Source organism: Cebus imitator, unplaced genomic scaffold (genome assembly GCF_001604975.1).
Source record: "Cebus imitator isolate Cc_AM_T3 unplaced genomic scaffold, Cebus_imitator-1.0 Scaffold210, whole genome shotgun sequence".
In the NCBI taxonomy this organism is placed as follows: Eukaryota; Metazoa; Chordata; class Mammalia; order Primates; family Cebidae; genus Cebus; species Cebus imitator.
The window spans coordinates 1999449-2021361 of record NW_016107525.1 but is presented as its reverse complement, the minus strand read 5'-3'; the positions used below and the strand labels follow the sequence as shown (position 1 = coordinate 2021361).

The following is a 21913-nucleotide window of genomic DNA, read 5'->3' as shown; positions in this document are numbered from 1 at the left end:
GACGGGGTTTCACCATGTTGACCAGGATGGTCTCGATCTCTTGACCTCGTGATCCACCCACCTCGGCCTCCCAAAGTGCTGGGATTACAGGCTTGAGCCACCGCGCCCGGCCAAGACTTAAAAATTATTTTGGAACATATAACTTAACACTTGCTGATTATATTTTGCTGAAGTTTATAGACCAAAAAAATTTCACTTTTATAAAATAGATGCAGTATTGGCCAGGCATGCTCACTCACGCCTGTTATCTCAGCACTTTGGGAGACTGAGGCAGGCAGATCGCCTGGCTAAACTGGTGAAACCCCATCTCTACTAAAAATACAAAAAGTAGCCGAGTGTGGTGATGGGTTGCTGTAATCCCAGCTACTCAGGAGGCTAAGGCAGGAGAGTATCTTGAACCCGGGAGATGGGGGTTGCAGTGAGCCAAGATCACATCACTGTACTCCAGCTGATCCCACACAGCGGAACTCTGTCTCAAAAAATAAAATGAAATAAAATAATATAGATACAGTACTGTATTTCATTTACATTATGACTTATGTCTTTCTAGAAAGTATCTGAGAAGCTAAATTTAATGAGGTAAATAGCAATTTTTAAGATAATAATACTCTTCAATGTCAAGTAGTATTGTACTCTGGTATCTAGTGCATTAACTAAGAGGAGAAAAAGAAAATTGAATGATAATCATCTTGTTTTGATTGGAACATTTAATAATAATACTTTTGAGACTTAATTCTTATGAAAAGCAAACAAAGAAACAGAGAAGTCCAAAAGGGCTTGTATATGTCCATTTTTAGGCTAGAGCAAACCACCTTATTCACGAAAAAGAAATCTGTCTGTTATAGAAGCCTGAACAGACTCTCAGGTGAAGGCCTGTAAGAAAGCTAGAGATGAAAATAAATCTGAAAACAAACAATCTATCTTTGAAATCTCTCCATTCTTTCACTTTTTTTTCCTCTCACATCTGAAAACATTGCAGAACTTTTAGTTCTTGAAGTATATTATAATGAGAATCCCAAATTTGGCAATGGATATGAATTTCTTTTCTATTCATGCATCAAATTGATGTGTATTACATATACATTGACTAGCACTTTGATATGTATCAAAAATGATTTGATCTTGGTAGTTCTAACCCAAATAGACATAAAGAATAACATTTATAGATAATAGGATATACAATAGAATTGTGAGTATCTGTTTACTCCTGATATATTTTTGAGAGCTGTTAGGAAAGAGAACAAGGAAAATAGGGAAGTTTATCTGGAAATGCTAGATTTGGGGAAGGAAATATTTTTATCCCCACCCCTTGTGATATTTGGGGACATGTAAAATCATTTCATAATGCCAGAGGGAATAAGGCAACGCTTGTAATAAACTGTACTAAATCAGGCCAGATTTATAGGATAAAATACAGTATTTAGGACTTCAGCATTGTATTGCATACCATATACCCAATGTTAATAGAGTCATCTCTTTACTATGGTGCTACTTGGCTAGAGTGTATGCTCTATGCACAGTGAGTGAATCTAAAAGTGTTCTTGCTTGACAATTATAAAAAGATTATAAGTTGAAAGAAAATATCGTTAGAAATTTGTATTAGATACCTATTTTACATTTAATTCATATAAAAATATTTTAAAAGAGCCATTCTAATTTGAAGAAATATATACTTTCTAAGTGTCTTAATTTCACACTATTCAAATTAATTACATGAACTGATTTCTTTGAAGCAAGAATGAATAAGTCATTTACACATAGGAAGAAAAGATTACGTTAATCTCACAGAAGGATTTTACAGTTACATCTTATATTTTGAAGAAAGGCTTCTCTTTCTGTCATCTACCTGTCAAATAAAAGTTCTTCCACACAACGCTGATCTGACGTCTATCACTAGAGGTATGCTCAAAGGATTCAGCACAAAGATTTTTGCCAACTTCAAATAAAATAAAAAATAATCTTGTGGGAAATACTATCATGTAGCAATAGGTATTCCAAAAGTGAAAGAAGTGAAGGTTTTAAAATTTGTCCCCCACCCCTACCCCCTGCTTTTCAGTAAGATTTTTATCTTCTGGGAAATTTCTAGGAAAACACTTGTCATTTAGAAAGGGAAATATTATATACATGCATGATATTCCCATAATGTCTAGAATTCAGAGGATGTTCCTGGAATACAAAGGATCGTGAGTAGATGTAGATGTCTAAAATTACAGAAATTTTCAGAAGCACATAGAAATAGTTAGCTTAGGTCTGTATTCTGTTTGAAATAGAATTAACTAACTACTGATGTATGATTAGCTAGAATTGCTGTTTAATTTCAGTTGTATTATGAAAGATTACTTGGTTGATTTTTCTTAGCTATTGCTTTCTTAAAGAAAATAGCAAGGGGAATTTCCCTCATAGAACACTGATGATGCTCTAAAAATGATACCATTTACTCTTCTAAATTTTTCTAGTGATAATTTCCTTTCTCAGTGATTTTAAAACTGTAATCCAAGGCTTTTAACAAGAAGCTATAGAGTATGTTAAAATAATCACCTAGGTAAAAAGGAGGCATGTTATACATGGTTAAATTTATCAGATATGTCTTGAATAGTAAGGTAATATAAAAATTTCAGAGGGTCACAATCGTCTGCTATGGCATTTGGGAAGAAAATGAAAACAGATGGGTTAGCCAAAATGTCAACACTAAAGGGTATCATTATTTTAAGTACTACCCTCACCACAAAATGCTTTGTTAATTTGTAGCAGTGCATTATCACTTGCTGAGTCACCAAACCAGTGTGCTGAACTGTAATAAAATTCATTTCAGTGAAGATGAGCTCCCAGTGTTAGCTTAGCCTGTTGGTTATTAAAATTCTAACCAATGGAAATGCTACACTTCAAGGCCATTTGTTTTTTTTTTTTTTCAATATGAAATAGCAAATATAATCTGCATAAGGACAAAACATTTAAAAATACTCAGCATTCCCTATATACTAAGCTTTGTGGGTTTATCAAATAAGAGTCTTTGCAAGTAACAGAAAGTGACTCTGCCTGATTCAAGCAAAAAGTGAAAATTACTGGAAGGATATGAAGTAACTCAGCCAGAAACTGAGGAAAGACTAAAGAACTTGGCCTTTAAAAGAATAGCAACTGTGACAGCTTTGAGAATTCAGGTAGCAGAAATGAATGAAAAGTCCTTCTAGGATGTTGCCTTTGGGATGTATCGGCTCCAACCATTATCCTTCTCCTTTCCCTTTGTTTGATTCAAATTCAAATTATGAAGAGAGCCTATTGAGCCCAGTGTGGATTATAAGAACACCATGTATTCAAGGGAGAACAAAGAACCTTGATTGACAGTGCTACCAAAACTGCCTGCCATGGAAGATTGGTTATGCCCTAAAGGGTGCCGTTACCAAAGATAGGGATACCAAAGGTTAGGAGCAGGTAAAAGGATATCAAGCAACTACAAACAAATACAAAATAAAACAGATGATCTCTTCATCAGAGGCCTACAAACAATATAGGAGATATACAGAAACCTCAAGAAGCTTGTGGTACAGTTGAGTAGCCAAGAAATATGCATATAGAATATTATGTAATATCACAAAGTACACTGTCAATGAGGGCAAAAATAAATGGCCACTGAGATTAGCAGGAGTTCAGGGGAGGAAGGAATCTTTGGTGACTGGGCAGTGCTGGTAAATTGAAAAAGAAAAATCTTGAAGGATAGGTAGGATTAAGAATCCGTAACCTTACACAAGGGGAGAACACTGTGGGCTTGGAACCTACGTTTTAACTTACATTTTGCTAATTATTAGCCAAATTTTCATGACTAAGTCACTTACCTTCTCTGAATCTCAATTTGAGATTGAATATTTGAGTATTTGTTGAATATTTCTCCTTTTACTTCTTGTATCTTTTTTGGGCTTCCTTGCAGTGGGCTTCGCTTTTCTCTGGTGCCTCCCTGATTAGCTTAATAACCAACTTCCTGAATTCTTTTTCAGGTAAATCAGGGATTTCTTCTTGGTTTGGATTCATTGCTAATGAGCTAGTGTGATTTGGGGGGGGGTGTTAAAGAGTCTTGTTTTGTCATATTACTAGAGTCAGCTTTCTGGTTCCTTCTCATTTGGGTAGGCTCTGTCAGAGGGAAGGTCTAGGGCTGACGGCTGAGATGGTTTTGTCCCACGGGGTGTTCTCTTGATGTAGTACTCTCCCCCTTTTCCTATGGATGTGGCTTCCTGAGAGCCAAGCTGCAATGATTGTTGTCTCTTCTGGGTCTAGCCACCCAGCTAGTCTACCTGGGTCTGGTCTGGTCCTGGGGGTTATCTGCACAGAGTCCTGTGATGTGAATCATCTATGGGTCTCTCAGCTGTAAATACCAGCACTTGTTTCTGTAGAGGTGGTGGGGGATGGGGTGAAATGGGCTCCGTGAGGATTCTTAGCTTTGTGGTTTAATGTTCTATTTCTGTGCTGGTTGACCTCCTGCCCAGAGGTGGTGATTTCCAGAGAGCATCAGCTGTGGTAGTATGGAGACAAACTGGAGGTGGGCAGGGCCCTAGAACTCCCAAGAGTATATCCCCTTGTCTTCAGCTACCAGTTTGAGTAGGGAAGGGCCATCAGGTGGGACAGGGCTAGGCATGTCTGACCTCAGACACTCTCCTTGAGTGGGTCTTGTGGCTGCTGTGGGGGATGGGAGTGAAGGGTCCCAGGTTAATGGAGTTGTGTACCTAGGTAGATTATAGCCACCTCTGCTGAGTCATGCAGGTTGTCAGGGAAGTAGGGGAAAGCCGGCAGTCACAGGCCTCACCCAGCTCCCACAGAATCCCAAGGACCAATCTCACACCCTCATGAGAACTTGCCGGAGGCTACCCACCTCCTCGCTGCAAATGGACAGGACTTTAGCTCTTCTCCCTGCTGCAAATGGACAGGACTTTAGTTCTTCCTCTGCCTGTAGGTATGCACAGTGGATTCCCGCCCTCTATCAAATTCTGGCCAGGAAGCTTCTTGACCAGTTCAAATTGTTACAAAGTTCAGCTGTAGATGTTCTTCTCCCTATGGCTCCCGCCCCCCCATCCCCACCCCAGCAATTCTGGCTGCCCTCCCAAAGTATCCCTATGTTGCCAGTCAGGAATGGCCTGACTGGGGACCCGGTGAACTCCCAGGGCCTTTCCTGCTGCTCCCTCTACCCCTGTATTTTGCTTGGCTCACTAAATTGACTTAGGTCCAAGTAAAGTTGGAACCTTCTCCCTAAAACTAGACCCGTTTCCCCAGTAGGGGTGTGTGTTCAGTGGTGGAGGATCTCCTTTTCCCACTTCTACAGTTTGGGCACTCACAGTATTTGGGTCCTGCAGGAGTACTCTGCTTCCTTCAGAGGTCTGTGGGTCTTCTCGGGATTCCTAGTTTATTCCCGCAGTCATTCTGGAGTTAAAATTCACAATTCAAGCCTCCTCATCGTTCTCTGTCCATATGAGTCAGAGTTGCAATCTAGTCCTGCCTCCCATCCATCACAATCCTCCCAAAAATTCATAAATTTTCTTAAAACATTGTGAAATTTTTGTCATTTTTTTTTTTTTAGCTCATCAGCTATCATTTAGTGATAGTACATTTTACATGAGGCTCAATTCTTCTTCTTCTAATGTGACCCAAGGAAGCCAAAAGATTGGACGCCCATGATGTGGATTGTAACATGTAAAGCCTCATCTAGAGGCAATTACATGGTATTAGTTATAGAGTATCATACCAGCTATTCAAAGGAAACATCCATCTCCATCCATCTCCCCCACAGAAGTTGTAAGAAGGAAAGTAAAATAGGTTCAGCTTTATTGTGAAATAGAAAATTACCCCAGAAAATATGCTTTGTAAAGAAAAGTGACAGCTGTTTATGGCAGTAAAATTTGGAAATCTGTAATCCACAAAAAGAAATCTACAAAAGACCTTAGAAAAAAGTCATACATAAGTTTACCCAAAGTTTCACAGTGTCTAATCATTTCTAGCTAAAATAATGTGAATTGTATCCATATAAACTCAGAATCTCAGCATATAAATACATCTAGTCTAACCTCTTCAGTCTACAAGTGAGAAAACTGATGCTTGGAGAAGCAAAATACTGTTGTTCAGCTTGGGCTGACATAACAGAAACCATAGGCTGAGTGACTGAAAGAAGAGAAATTAAATTTTTCACAGTTATGGAGACCAGAAGTCTAAGATCAAGATGCCAGCAGGGCTGGTTTCTGGTGAGGTCTCTCTCCTTGGGTCACCATATGGCCACCTTTTCACCATGTCCTCACTTGGCATTTAATTTACTGTTTTATTCCCCTTTGTCCCTTCACAAGACTCAGAACTAATCAAATTTGGATGTATCTTTTATTATGCATTATAACTCCACTGTCTATTTTATGTGACGTTCTCAATATATTACTACAGATTGAAAGTCAGACAATTTGATTAAATAGAAGATTTGTTTTTAATATTCAACATGTGTTCACTTGTTTTTTTTAAGTGAGAACATTTTGTTACTCACAGATATAAAGGGCATATTTTTGCCAGCAAAACTATTGAATATGTAACTAAGTTTCTTTATGCTTTATTTGTAAAGACATAAAAATGTGTTTGCTGTAAATCTAAATCAGCAACTCATCATTAAATATGAGTTATTAAATAAATTAATATGGGACTCTTAATTTAAAACCAAAGATATTTTAGAAAATAACCACTATAGGATGTACCGAAAGGGAACCTAGCAATGATCAATAAATCCTGGTCAACAGTCCACACGTTTGGTTGCCTGTGTTTTTATAGTTTATAAAGTGCTTTCCTTGTGATTCAGGGAGGTTAAATATTATTAACCCCATTTTATAAATTAGAAAACTAAAGCCCAATGAGGTTATGTAATTTGTCCAAGATTAAAAAGCTAGTATAGGCCCAAGTTGGGCCTTACATACAGGTTTTCTGTATACAAAATTGTGTAGCACCCTGCCCCTTATTGCACTGTAACAATGTTTGGTTATACTTGGCTCATTTCAAGGAAGCATTATAGAACCAACGCTGGCACTTACAGTGTTCTGAAAATGGGGAAAACCTCATGTGAATTTTCTCGGCTCTCTGGCCTGAAACTTGGAATCTATCTTTTTTATTTTAATTCAGTTTGGAGTAACTCCTGGCCTATTAATAGGAGGTTTCTCATCTTGTAATAGATTTTAATGTATCCAAGCAGCAGAGCCTATATATTTGTAATAAAATAGCATCTAATAATTTGAATAATTATGAAGCTATCCCTTGGCATTGTATAGGCTGTTAGAGTATATTAGTTTTGTGTAGCCAAGATTGACTGTTGTTCTCAATATTTTACAAATGATCTGCTCTCCAGAGAGATGGCTTTACCCAGGATCACTCAGTGACGAAGGCAGAGTTAGGATCCAGCTTTTCCTGGGACTCAAACAAATGATTTCAGTGGATCATGCTATTTTTAGAATTTTCATTGACTCTTTTGCTTCACTGAAATATACTTTTGCCAATCAGACAATGTTTAGCATTAATTGAATTTGAGGGAGATGTGGTTGATAATTTGCTGAGAAGAAAATGATTTTTTGGGTTATAATTTGTCTTGAAAAAAATTCTGTTAAAGGGAAGATTAGACTCTCCATCGTGTATGGAGTGAGATGAAATGTTAGGCCCTATTTCCAAACTTTTCTTTTTCTTCTTGGGGGTCCTTTAAACTTTCCTTTCTGTGGGGCTATTTGCAGGAAAGAGTTTTCATTTGCTGATCTCTCCAAGTCACTGGTTGGTAATCAATGATATAAGATTCTACGCTATGCCAAATGCAAAGGAAGATATTCATGGTACTTTGCATTTTAAAATGTCATCATATAATATAGTGACATGTTGTACCGTTTGTTCATAATTCATTACAAGTGGATACAAACATTTAAATTTAAGGGTCTGTCTGTGCCTCATTATATTACACTGAAGCAAGAATATTCACTATAGTTTAGACCTCTGAAATAACTAAGCACCATAGAATGACACAAGAACAGGATATCATTCTTAATTTTAAATAGTTTCCTTTGTTCAGCTGATTTGATGGTTGACCTTTGTGTTTTATTGTACTGTGCTTACTGGGCTCTCATCATTGAGAACCACTGAATAGTTTCTGGAGCTTGAAGATGAATGTTATACTGTTGTGATACTGTGTCAGTGGTGACATTCTAGATTGAGTTTTTATAATTGTGTCACAGGTTTTTGTTTCCTACACTTTTTCATGTAAATTAATACACCAAAATATGTTGTTTTAAAAGGCAAGCATTAATACTACTTAAGTTAGAAAGTCTAGACGTATTTAAATTTATAGAACACTAAATTTTTTAAAGGAAAGAATTCTCCATAAGGTCTTTTCATATCTTGTGCTATTCATTATATATTCTAATGCACATACCGTTAATCTGTGCATATGTACTTGTGCATGTAGACAAATGGTAATAGTAGAAGATTGCTTCAGTCATCTGATTCCTCCAGTAAATCAAGATACTTGGATACCAGCTCAGAAATCCAATCCAAAGCTCTCACCTCTAATATTCTTCATTGCCATTTAAAATCTAATCAAACAGGCCAATTCATTTGAGTCTACTTTTAAATGCAGTCCTCTAAGTTTTGGAAACAGATTATCATGGCACCTTGATTTTGTAATCCTATGAGTATGCCACTATGTGCTATGAAGATTGTCCTTCAATTAGCAAGTCAGTGCTTTATCCCACTTCTAAGATGTCAGCTACCTGTTCTCCTTATCTGTCTTTATATTATAGTGGTGCATATACAGATTGACTACTTAAGTAGAAAGAAGACTTAATGAAGGCAATATTTGTCTCTGTCTTATGAGGTACCCTCTTCTAAAATGATAGCCTCAATTTTTCCAAATGGTCATACATCTTCTAGATTTATATTAATGTGGAGATGCATTATATCTTTCTTGTTCTCTGAAGTCTACATTAAGAAATTGAAATGGGAGAAAATACTAAATTTGTGGTAAGTTAATTACAGCAGAGGGAAAAATATATGATCACGTCAGGCATAGGAATTAACAAAGTTTATAGATGTACTTTTAAAAATTGCTATAGTTATAAAAGCTGTGTGTCTCAAAATATCTTTTTGAAAACTTCAGCTCTGAGTAAGAGAAACTAACTCACACCTTTATTCTCCTCTTTGTCTCTTTTATAGAGGTCCCTTGAGCTTATTTAAAGATTTTTTTCTAAGTTGAAATGTTTATTAATTTGATCAGTATTCCTTGTCAATACTGACTGCTTTGGAGACTCATGGGATTCTTTTTTCTATTATTCTTATGTATGTTAAAATTTTCTGTCCCCTATTACACACACCTGCCCTTACCTGTGATCATTAATATTGTGAAGCCTATGCTGCTCTTATTTTTACTTACATGTTACAGTTTTGTCTGCCTCCTAGATATCTAGATAACTCACTGTCGTGTGTGTGTGTGTGTGTGTGTGTGTGTGTGTGTGTGTGTGTGTGTATACGTGCGCGCGCATATATATGACTTACTTGCCTTGAGTACTAGCAATGCCTCGCTATTATACTCCCCTATGCAAACAAATGACGTTTTTGATATGGAAGAAATTTCAATTTTTGAAAGTTTTATATTAGGGAAAGGACCAAAGAAAATAAAATAAGAGCCAGACCAAGCCAAAAAGGATATATGTGCACATGGGTGTTGAGTAAGAGACACAGGGAGATAGACAGAGACACAGAGATTGAGACACAGAATGAGTGAGAAAGAGAATGAAAGAGGAAGCAGGATTGGGGTGATTTTCATAACTGGATAATCAGAGAGAAACAGGATTGAGTTAAATGTTCCTCCATATACATGAATTGACAGACTTGTAAAAAGCATTGAAAAATGCACACTAAGAGTTGCCAAATTATATTTATCTTCGACCAATAATAAACATCAAAAACTCAACCATATGTATGTGTGTATAGAACTATAAGGAAGGGTATAATTTATTTTCTGTAGGGAACTCACATATGGCTTAGTTTATTGACTCATTAAATACAGATACATTTTCAGGAAATAAAAAAATGAATACATCTGTATTTTGTTTCATTTAAAAAAAATTATCCTTATGCAGTAATACAAAAAACGCAATCAAATTGATACTATGTCACGGCTATACTTGTTGAAATCATTGTGACTAAACAATAATAGATACAGTTAATGTTGAATAGTATAGCTGGCAGAGGTGAATAATTTCTAGTTTACAAAAATACATTTTTTTTGGTTCTTGATGAATACCCTATATATCAGGAGCAGCAACAAACATTTTCAGCACTGGAGCAGACAAAAAGTGATGATTTATGGAACTAGCTGTAGGTCTTACTTAGTTCACCATGAAGACTGTTTCCATAGAGGATTTACATGAACCCAGCTGGCTTAGTATTCTGTGAATCGTTATAGTCGTTTTCTGAGTATAATCTTATGACTGATCTTGTCATTCTCACAGTAGGGGAAAGTTGACAACATGAACGGCATTTAGTGAATATAATTAGTAACTCTGAAAACAAAGGGTTTTTTATTCTGTAAAAGCTCTGTTCGAAGGAGATTTTGACCCTGTATGAGACTGTTGTTCCAAAAACATGGCTACTGTGACTAAGTTTGACCAGTCATCTTACAAATGGACTTTCTTGTCAAAGGAACCTTCCTAATGAAGGCATTGCACAACCTTAACAAGGAGAGCTCATGACCATGAAAGGAAGTTTATAAAGTAGCAGTTGATACTAAAATAAAGCTCTGTGATAATTTTAGAGAATCTAAAAATTATTTATGTACATTTAACGACTTTTTAGTGAGTACTTGTGCAGCAAGTTGGCCACATTTATTGAGCCTTTACTCTCTGTGGAACCTTGCGCTAGATGCTTTGCAGGAATAAAGAGAAATAAAACATATATCTCCAGTCCTTGAGGAGCTTATGAGCTAGATACCAGATATAGCACATTGTAATGCTAAAGCAAGAGACAGGGAGAAGTGTGTGTCGGGACGGGCAAATGGATTTTATGTAATAGCACACATGAAAAATAAATTATGTTGCTCATAAACACTGGCTAACTAACTACAAGTAAGTACATACTCTGTTAGATGATATCCATATTGTAAAGCTGCTCCACTTCTTTGGAAAGGAAGGAAAAAACAATTTCAGCCCCATTTCCAACATGTACTTTTCTTCTCTTCCCCACACCATGTCTGGTTTTGCTTTTCCTGCCTTCCTTCATGGGGACAAGCACAAAGCCTTGCCATTCATTATTTCTTAACCTTTATTCTTTTTTTTGAATTTTAAATCTGAATTCTCAGATTGCTCTCTTCCCTTTTGTGCTACAATAAGAGTATCTTTAAAACTGGTTCTCAAGTTCCTACCATCTTTCTATATGTAGTTAAATGTTCGTATTTTAAACTTTTTTGATAAAATCAATATCTGTTCAAAAACAATAGTAGAATGGTACTACTTATAACTATTGTATGTCTGCACCCCTCCCAATTTACTAATGAGGCACAAAAGTCAAATAATAATTTCCTTTTTGCCAGAGGATATCATGAGATTGTCCAGATAAATAAGAATCAAAACACTTGTTATTTAATGTTCAGGATGAAGGATCACTCCAGGATACAAATAACCTACTATGAGGAAATACAAGCTATTCAGAGGCTATGTAGAGAAAGGATCTCAATATTCAGATTTAAGCAACTAGCTAGATACACATATTAAAACTTGACTTAGAAATCTGTGCTGAGCGAAGTAGAAAAGTATTGTAAGTTATATTCAAAGACTTGAGGAGAGATGCACATGCTTCATTCCAAGGAGTTTTCATCCATCACAGCCTGGCCCATTCAGATCAATTTATACTTCCAAATTTCAGCTTTCATAAAGTGTACAAGAAAGGCCAGGGTGCTCACTGATTTCTTAAGGCATTTTATTAGGACTTTGTTTGTTGTATTGTTATATTATTAGAAGTAAAATGTATTCATGGTCAAGAGAGACTTGAACCTAACCTATAGTTTCTTGTAGTAACTTTACTGAGGTTTTTAACTGACATACAAGAAAATTTACTCATTTTAGGCCAGATGCGGTGGCTCATGCCTGTAATCCCAGCGCTTTGGGAGGCTGAGATGGGCAGATCTCTTGAGCTCAGGAGTTTGAGACTAGCCTAGGCAACCTAGTGAAATCCTGTCTCTGCCAAAACTAGAAAAGATGAGCAGGGTGTGGTAGTGCACGCTTGTGGTCCCAGCTACTCAAGAAGCTGAGGTCGGAGGATTGCTTGAGCTTGGGAGGAAGAGTTGCAGTGAGCCAAGATTGCGCCACTACGCTCCAGCCTTGGAGACAGAGTGAGACTGTTACAGGAAAGGGGTCCTGATCCAGACCCCAAGAGAGGGTTCTTGGATCTCTCATAAGAAAGAATTTGGGGTGAGTCCACAGTGCAAAGTGAAAGCAAGTTTATTAAGAAAGTAATGGAATAAAGAATGGCTGCTCCATAGACAGAGCAACCATGAGGTCTTCTGGTTGCCTATTTTTACGCTTATTTCTTGATGATATGCTAAACAAGGGGTGGATTATTCATGCCTCCCCTTTTTAGACATTATAGCGTAAGTTCCTGACATTGCCATGGCATTTGTAAATTGTTACGATGCTGGTGGAAGTGTAGCAGAAAGGACAACCAAAAGCCACTCTCATCACCATTTTGGTTTTAGTGGGTTTTGTCTGGCTCCTTTACTGCAAGCTGTTTTATCAGCAATGTCCTCATGGCCTGTATTTTGTGCTGATGACCTATCTCATCCTGTGGTTTAGAATGCCTCAACCATCTGGGAATGCAACCCAGTAGGTTTTAGCCTCATTTTACCCAGCTCCTATTAAAGATGGAGTTGCTGTGGTTCACATGTCTCTAATAAGACCCCATATGAAAAAAATTTTACTCACTTTAGGCATACAGTTAGATGAACTTTGTTATTTGTATACAACTTTGGAACCTCCACTGCAATCAACCAATGTAGTTTCCTCATGCCCCTGTGTAATGGATTCCTACTCCTAGCTCTAGACAACTGCTGATTTGTTTTAAATCACCATGGTTTTGCCTTCTTCTAGAATTTCATATGAATGGAATCATACGGTAATAGCGTCTTTGTGTTACTTTATGTTTTTATTGACATTTTTCACTTAGTGTAAAGTTGTGGATGTATTGGTAGTTCATTTTTATTTTGGGGTAGTTATTCCATTGTATAGCTGTGACATATTTTGTTTATCTATTCATCAGCTGATGACATTTGGGTTGTTTCTAAATTTTAGCTATTATCAATGTTGCTACCATCATTTATGTATAAGACATAAATTCATTTATCTTGGGTAAATACCTAGGAATGGGAATCCTGCATCATATGGAAAGTATAGTTTTAAGAGATACTGTTTTTCGAAGGGTCTATACCATTTTTCATTCATGCTTAGGATTAAATTAAATTAAACCACAATGATGGATTTCATATTGGAATCTATGAATATATATAAAAGGATATTTTGTATTCATGAGACTGGCAAAAATGTTAAATTCTGTTAATATAAAGTAGAGGTAAGAATAAGGGACAAAGGGAACTACTGGTGAGAGTGTAACTTGTTAAATTCCTTTCAGAAAACAATTTGGTACTATCAAGAAATGTTAAAGAAACCATACGCAGAAATGCTCCTTCTAGTATATACTCTAGATAAACTCTTAGGTAGGGATCCTGGAGACATATACAAGAATGATCACACAATCAAAGGACACTATCAACAGAGTGAAAAAAAGGCAACCCACAGAATGGGAGAATATATTTGTAAGTAATATGTTTGATAAATGATTGATATCCAGAATATATAAAGAAGTCCCACAATTCAACAACAACAAAACAACTCAGTTCAAAAATGGGTAAAGGAATTGAATAAATATTTCTCCAGAGAAGATATACAGGTGGTCCATAAACACAGGAAAAGATGCTTATCACCACTAATCATTAGGAAATTACAAATCAAAACTGCAGTGAAACCTCACTTCAAACATACTATGATGGCTACTATCAAGAAAACAGAAAACAACAAGTGTTGGCAAGAATGTGGAGAAATCTGAACCCTTATGCATTGCTGGTGGAAATATAAAATGGTGCAACCAGTGTAGGAAATAGCATAGTGGTTGCTACAAAACTTAAATGGAATTACCATATAATCCAGCAATTCCACTTCTAGGCATACACATAAAAGAATTGGAAGCAGGGACTCACAGATGATTGTATACCAAATTCATAGCAGCATTATTCATAGTAGCCAAAACATGGAAACACCCCAAATGTCCATTGAGGGATGAATGGATAAACAATGTGTGGCATATATACAATGGAATACTATTCAGCCTTTAAAAAGAATGAAACTCTGGTATATGTTGTAATATGAATGAACCTTGGTTAAATTATGCTAAGTGAAATAAGCCACACACAGAAGGACAAATGCTGTATGATTCCACTTATATGAGGTACCTAGAATAGTCAAATTTGTAGAGACAAAAAGTCTTTGTTTACCAAGGGCTGGGGGATAAGGGAGATGGGGAGTTAATGTGTAATGGGTAATAGTTTCAGTATAGGATGATTAAAAATTTCTGAAGATGAATAGTAGTGATGGTTGCACAACAGCGTGAATACACTTTACCCCACTGTGCTGTGTGCCTAAAAATGTTTAAGGCCAAGCATGGTAGACCACACCTATAATCCCAGTGCTTTAGGAGCCTGTGGCAGGATTGCTTGAAGCCAGGAGTTCAATAGCAGCCTGGATCATATAGCCTGTAATCTTGGCACTTTGAGAGGCCAAGGCAGATGAATCACTTGAGCTTGGGATTTTGAGACTAGCCAGGGCAACACGGCAAAACCTCGTCTCTACAAAAAAAATACAAAAATTAGCAGGGTATGATAGTGGGTACCTGTAGTCACAGCTACTTGGGAGACTGAGGTAGGAGTATTACCTGAGCCTGGAAGTTGAGACTGTGGTGAGCCGTGATCATGCCACTGCACTCCAGCCTAGGTGACAGTGAAATGCTGTCACACACACACAAAAAAGTGTTTACAGCAGCATTATCTGTAATTATATCCAAAACAATGATTCCCTCACAAAAAATAGAAATCAGATACTTAAAATGTTCAATGAGAGAATATGCCTAAAATTAATAATATTTATATGGTAAACTAATATACAGCATGGATGAATATAGCTAGAAACATCAATATGGTTAAATACCTCACTCTTAAACAGCTGCTCCTCAATGCTGAAATCTAATTACACTTTTGTAATATTCCGTGTCCTAGACCTTCAAAGTTGTTCATAAATAGCTAAAATTACTAAGTGCCATTTAATGCCATTTATTAAAGGTTAAAACCTTTAAATGCCGTTTATTATTTATTTACAGTGTATATACACAGCGAATGAGTCCTATGTACTCTTTTGGTGGTATGACAATCTGAAGCTATATACAGAAAAAACAATTATTCCATCTACTCTCAAACCTCATATGTATAAAACAATTTGTTAAGTAAAATTCTCATGACAATAAAAGTTTTAGTTACATGCTTAAACCGTGCCTGAGAAGAAACCATCTAACAGCAGCAAACATTCATACTTGTAAAGTATTTCTATACCAATTTAAATAATTTGATTTGTATTAAAACTATTCTCAGAAGAATTTTTATTTGGTAAGTCAACTAAAGACAGGATGATTAAAAGCATATGAAAGTATCAGAGCAGCTTTTCTTTGTATAGACATATTTCATTAATTCATTCTGGCTTTTCCTAAAACCAGTGAGTACAAATGATGGTTGATTTGCCACTGGTCCTGGCAATGCAGGCTAATGCACATGCAGGTCATTCTCCTTGGATAAGTGGGGCTAGAAGGGAAAATGCTGAGAAGGGGAGCAGGAAGGGCAGGAAACAGAATTTGTCTTGTCTAAGAAACTAACTGCACAAATGCCCCGCTGGGCCGGAAGGTGGCAATTGAGATGAATCCTTATTCCATTTAATGTTGTCATGGTTTCAAGTTTAAGCTCTCCTTTCACAGATTGCTACCATAAATTGAGCTAACAAGTGTAAAACTTTTAAACTGCTTGACTGTACAATTGATATTATCTGTTTCCTTTTTGTTGGAAATACCCTTATAATACCAAGCTAAAGAGTATAAAAAAGGGACGATCGGGCCTACGTAAAGAATGAACACCTCTTTCCACCGTAAATAACATTTGGCTGAATTAGTGTCAGCCCTAGTCATGTAGTGCCCAGAGAAGCATTTTTGGTGACAGATTTAGAAATAAAGCCGGGAAAACATGTATTAAACCTGTCCAGTCAAAGCTACAGAACTAATGTCTTTATGGTAATTGCAATCCTTAAAAATACATTATCTTTTTCAATGTTACTGCAGTGTGTGGTAGTATTGAAGAAAGCAATAATTTGTAAACAACCCTTGGCAGAAAGCAAAGAACTTAATTTTGTTTAAATAAAGGAGACTAACATTAGAATTCATGTGCTGTCTCAAGACTGGCAAGCAGCAGTAGCTGTTTTGATATATGCACTGGAGCATTCATGATTGCTTAAATATTAACTGTTCCATGAATATACAAATATAATACGGAAAAAGGAAGCCATGATTAAGGAAAATTTCACTAAAAGAAATAAGTTGAATTATATGACCTTATTGGTAGTTTAGATGGTTTTATTCCATTGACTCAAGTAGTTCTCTTCACTGAGCTTCAGTATTTCTTTTCAAGGACAGTGATATATGTGTACTGTGTGATATTGCTATGTGTTAGGAATGTTTCCTTGACACAGAAGGATTAGGCTTTTCTTTTTTTCTGAGTACAGGACCTGTTGATAAGTTTGCTGAACTTCATGTGGCCATTCGTATAAATCCCAAAGGAAAAGGGAGAGATTCAAAAGGGCTTCCTTCAGATACAGTCTATAGATTTGAACTTTTGTCTCATGTTTAAGTTTTAATACACTTTGAAGACAGTGTTCCTTAAATATGTGCAGAAACATTTCCTTTAGTGATATCTGTGCTGTTTTACTGCTTCATTTCTTATACTCTTTATGCAAAAATCAATTTTTGCCTCGGATCAATATACACTCTGCAGAAATTCAGACACGAAAAGCAGGTGCTCCTCCCACACATTCTTGCATGTTTCCAGAAGAAAACCATTTTTTTTTCCTTTTTTTTTTTTGAGATGGAGTTTGGCTCTTGTTGCCCAGGCTGGAGTACAGTGGCACAATCTCGGCTCAGTGGAACCTCCACCTCCCGGGTTCAAGTGATTCTCCTGTCCTGGCCTCCCAAGTAGCTGGGATTACAGGCATGTGCCACCTTGCTCAGCTAATTTTGTATTTTTAGTAGAGACAAGGTTTTTCTATGTTGGCCAGGCTGGTCTTAAACTCCTGAACTCAGGTGATCCACCTACCTTGGCCTCCCAAAGTGCTGAGATTACAGGTGTGAGCCACCACGCCCAGCGAAGAGAACTGTTTTCTGTGCAATTGAGGTCAAGAATTGTTTTGGGTCAAGGAGCTAAGGTCTGCTGCTTTGTTCCTGTGTAATGTATGGTAACACATGAGCCTAGCCCCATTCTCTCTCTTGGTCTTCAACCTGAAATGAGTATGATGACAAAGGAAATGTGGTATCAGCATATGCCAGTGTCATGGAGCAGGAATGAAGCTACCTTCCTTGGCTCTCTTCTTTACATAATACCAACTATAGTCTGATTTCATACATGTAAACTCTGTTTGGCATAGGGGTCAAGGTATTAGGTTATTTAGAGCCCATGCATATTAGTCCTGAAATTCAGACAGTTGAAATACATTAGCAATACAAGAACTTTTATGGCAAACACTGAAACCTGTTGTCTGCAACTTAAAATTTCAGATTCGGATTCAAACTTCCTGAGTAAATATCTAAGCAACAATGCAGATTTGCTTGAGTAGGAGTTGGAAGACATCAATGATCTGCTAGGTTATCTAGTCCATCACTCTGATGATACATAGTAGATAAGACATACTAGAGCAGCATTTAAGTATTTTTTAATACAGTTTTAGGTGAAGGATGAAGTACAGTTTAGAACACTGAAGAGCAATGTATCTGGAATCTTCACAGCATGGAGCATACTGTTTTATCTACTTTTGGATAAGTAGCTGATAGGTTATGATACCAATCAGTCTCATTTTTATGTGAATTAATCAAGAAGAGAGCAGTTCTGTCCTTCAGATGACACAGATTGCTAGATAACTCCTCGCTTATTTTAAATTTATACTGAGCATTGAAAACATGTTGACACTTCAACTTTTTACGTGTAAAAGCAATTGTGAGAGGACCTAGGCAAGCTGTAGACAATTACCAAACATCATCTTGCCTAGAAATTACTTTGAAAGTAGCCTAATGTCTCCCTAGTGGCATGCATCAGAATCACCTAGAGGTGATATCAGAATTTTTCCCATAGTATTTTCAAACTCAAATTGCTGGACCACACCCTCAGAGCTTCTAATTCAGTTGATTTGGAATTGGGCCCCCAAATTTGCATTTCTAACAAGTTCCCAGGTGATGCTGATACTGCTGGTTCAGGGACCAGGGTTTGAGAACCAGCAAAACAGCAAATGCTCATGAATTCTTGATTTTTCATTCTTATTTCTTCCATTGCCTGACCCCTTTAGGCATAATTATGCTGAACTTATTCGGGACAATAATTAGAATAACTTTTGTCACTAGCCTGACTATTTTCCAGCTGCCGGCTGTGCTGCATCCTGTATTATCTGGTTATTATCCACAGTCAATGTTTGGAATAAATTATTTTTTCACATTACCTCTTCTTTCTGACTATCCATATTCCAGGATTTCACCATATTGACCAGGTTGGTCTTGAACTCCTGACCTCAGGTGATCCACCTACCTTGACCTCCCAAAGTGCTGGGATTACAGGCATGAACCACCACACGCAGCCTGGAATTTATTAATTCTATTCAGCGAAGTTGGGAAAGGCTTATTACTAGTAACTACCACTCTTCCTGAAAGATCGTTCCTTTTCATACACATACCATCTTCATTATCCATGACAATTGAATCCAGTAAGAATATCTTAAATTCCAAGTGTGCATAAGTTGCTGTGCTTTATCTGGCACCAATACGTATTAAGTGTGGGAACTAGATCAAACAACTTATGAGTTCTATCTTATCTATAAAAATGGCATATTCGTAACTAATTCACTGAATTGATTTTAGAATTTAAAAAAAAGCAATGCATATAAAACACGAAAATGCCTGGGTTATAGTATAGGCACGTGATAGATAGGCAACAAATGTTGGTTCCCCTCTCCCTTAAAAGAGGAGTAGGATATTATCACCCGACGAAGGAAGAAGAGTATAACATAAGTAAATGGATGGAAATCTTCACCCATTCGTGCAGTCAACAAATAGAGTGCCTATTGTGTGCTCCCCACTTTTCTAGATGCTGAGTGTATAAAAGTGAACAAAGCGGACAAAAAAGCTCTGTACTTGTGTCCAGCATAGCTGAAGTGAGTGTGGGAATGTGAGAGAGGATAATAGCTAGAGATAAGATCACAGCAGAGTAGGAGCCAGATAACAGCGGGATTTTTAGTTTACACTGATGGGAAGCTAAGGTAGGCTCTCATCACTTCTTATCTGGATGATGATGGTGCCCATGACAGTACACTATCTTGTTCAATTCTGAAACATGTCTATGAACATAGGTGCTTATCTAATGCTCATTTTATAGATAAGAAACCTGAGATATGGAATATTCATGTAACTTTCCCAAGGTCATGCAAGTAGTAAATGGGAGGGTCAAGGGTCAGACCTGGTTCTGTCTGAATCCAAAGTCTATGCTTAATAATTTTTCTGATTAGAAATTTGAACTTTATTATATTAGTCGTAGAGAACCATTTACTTTTTTTTAAGGAAGGGAGTGACACGATCATATATATGTTTAAGAACCATAATTAGGCTAAATCACATAGGCTAAAATGCAGCAAAGAGAATGTAATGGTTATGACCATCTTCTCATAGTGTATCTTCACGTAGCTAACACCTCTGTTTAAAATTGGAACTGTCATCCTTTTTCGAAAGCCAGTTCACCCTAGAGTTATCTCCCTTATTCTGAACATGATACACCTTTCTTTTAATCATTGGGACTTAAAACTTTTGGAGACTTTGATTTTTCCCTTTCATCCTAATATTCACTGACTAAATCCAATTTTTCCTTACAGACTCTCTTGAATTTGCCCTAGTTATCATTTTAAGTATATCAATCCTTGACATTTGCCACCAAATTATTCTATGTATTTTCTTTTCTATATAATTTTGTATTTTCTACTAAATTCTAAGCTTAAGGCCTCAAAAGTACCATGCATCATTTATCTCTTATCCCTAGTGTTCGGCACAGTCCTCAGCTCACAGTGGATTAATGAATGTACTTCTCCATTCATATTTGCTTTGTTCCTAACCTGCCTCCCCTAAAAAATGTACGATACTCCATTTCCTGAGTTACAAATTATATCTTTATTTTGGCATTCACTTGCACCTAACTCTAGCAAATATGTGTCCTGGAAAAGTCAGGCCTTTGTAGTCAATCTCTGTGTATGTGATGGGATCATATATGCACACAGGTAGGTACACATACATATATATAAATAAGCATAGAATTAAATTTAGGAGTATTGCTCTGTAGCCCACACAAGTTGGAGTTTATGTAGAGAAGAATCTTGATTCTGAAACATTTACTGTATTGACTATCTAGTATTTTCTAGCATCCCCGTAGGCACCGCAGATTCAAAAATATTACTAAAGTAAGATCTCCAGCTTTGTAAGAGCTCATATTGAGTGTGAGAAACTACTGTGTTGAAATGTTCAGAGTGAATGAAAGTGGCCAAAAAAAAAAAAAAGTTTTTAATTGCTTCTAAGAGAAGTCTTCAGAAGTGAGGTAGAATTTGAGTAGTCTTGAAATATGAGTAGGTATTTACTTGGAAGATAAAAAGGAACATAAAGAAGGGGGGATCTAGACAGAGAGAACAATTGGTTCAAAAGCACAGTGGTAGGAAACTGCATGGTACGTTTAAGCAGGTGTCATCAGACAGACAGCAGCAGGAGGCAGGTTAGAAAGGTAGACAAGGGTCAGTTCAAGAAGGGTCTTATATGCAAAATCAGGAACTTTGCTTTTCCAGTAGATGACAGGAGCCTTTGCAATGGGTGTTTTGAATGGATTCTAATTACCATTGAAAAATTAAACATTTGAAGAATAACATCTAAGTGGATAGGTTAAATTAACTGCAACTGTTTATTTCAAAAACAGGATGGGAATGAGAAGGGAACTTTCACTCTGTGAGAGGTTGTTATGTACAGGATAGTGACCAGTTATTTTCAGTTCCCACTGAGGATGAAGCAAGAAGAAATAAGCTTACATCTCAGCAGAAGGGAAAATTACCTACAGAAGGGGTCCTTCACAGAAAGATTGAATGTGACTGACGTAGATCATTAAATTGTTGTCTGAGGCTCTCTGGCTGTGTGCTGGCTTCTGTGTACTCAAACAGCCCAATTTCAAAGATATGGCAAGACTGGAGATTTTCAAGCCTGAATGAGGATATTTAGAATAAATAAATTTCTTTTTTTTTTTTTAATTACCCCATTTTATCTATTCTGTTATAAGTAACAGAAAACATACTAAGACAACATGTATAACATTATGTTGATAACATCCTCATGTGAGGAAATTCAAAGGATACACTCACACAGGATATACAAACACTTGTTGAACTTTCCAAATGAGGTTGGGCCATTGTGTCCCATAAATTTCAAGGCCCTGACACTTCAGAAAAATTTCTGGGCATTA

At 36.8% G+C, this 21913-nt stretch overlaps 1 protein-coding gene across 9 annotated transcripts in view; it reads left to right on the top strand.

Moving 5' to 3' along the window:
- Window positions 1-21913, top strand: part of DIAPH2 (diaphanous related formin 2) — a 914924-nt gene that overhangs the window by 437986 nt on the left and 455025 nt on the right. The gene's annotated exons all lie outside the window — the stretch shown is intronic.